The following is an 813-nucleotide window of genomic DNA, read 5'->3' as shown; positions in this document are numbered from 1 at the left end:
CCTCCGCTGAAGTGCCTCCTCTAGCAGCTGGCCGAGCCCCCTGCCACGTCCACGCATATTTCTTCTTCTCTTCTTGGCTGCAAGCAGATCCGCCGGCTCCTCCTCCAACTCTGACGCCGAGATCTGGTCATTCGCCGGACCTTTTCCTCTCCCACCTTTTTACCCCATCGGCGTCGCATTTACGCTGGAGAAAATCAGCAAGGAGAGCGTCGGATTTTGGGCTCTCCTCCGCGTTTCTTTCTCTCCCGGCGTACGCCGCCGGCGAGCTAGCCTCTACGTGTCATCGTCCTACCTTCTCGACGACCGGACGCCTCGTCGAAGAACCTCAACGTCGCCGCACAGCAAGCAACGTCGCTGTTCGGGGAGGTGTGAGGGTCATCCGCCTCGTGGAAAGGCTTTCGTCAGCGCTTCTTCCCGCCTGCGTCCCCGTGGGTTTCCTTCTTTCGCCGTTATCAAGCGACCCTCCTACAAAGTTTTACGAGGCATATTGGAGCATGGATCGGATACCAGCGAGCTCGAAGCAAGCAAAGAAATGCGTCTGCAACCGTCACAGTGGTGAGACTTTCTACCTCCTAGCCAGCCTTAGAAATAGCGGAGTGTAGGCATGTGGGTTAGATCGCCCACATGGGGTGCATGTGCCGGCATGGGTCAGCATGAAGATGTGCCTGCGTGATGAATTGTTGGTTTTTCTAGAGCAGCCTTTAGGTGAGAACTTCCTGTGTGTGGCCAAAAACCCCTCCGTAGAGCCGAGTGTCTCCCTTGGTTGTGAGCCTTAACACAAGTCCCGATGGGACGGAGTCTCTCACTCCTCTT

Source organism: Phalaenopsis equestris, unplaced genomic scaffold (assembly GCF_001263595.1).
Source record: "Phalaenopsis equestris unplaced genomic scaffold, ASM126359v1 Scaffold000982, whole genome shotgun sequence".
Classification (NCBI taxonomy): Eukaryota; Viridiplantae; Streptophyta; class Magnoliopsida; order Asparagales; family Orchidaceae; genus Phalaenopsis; species Phalaenopsis equestris.
The sequence above is the reverse complement of the archived record's forward strand: the minus strand, read 5'-3'. Positions refer to the sequence as shown.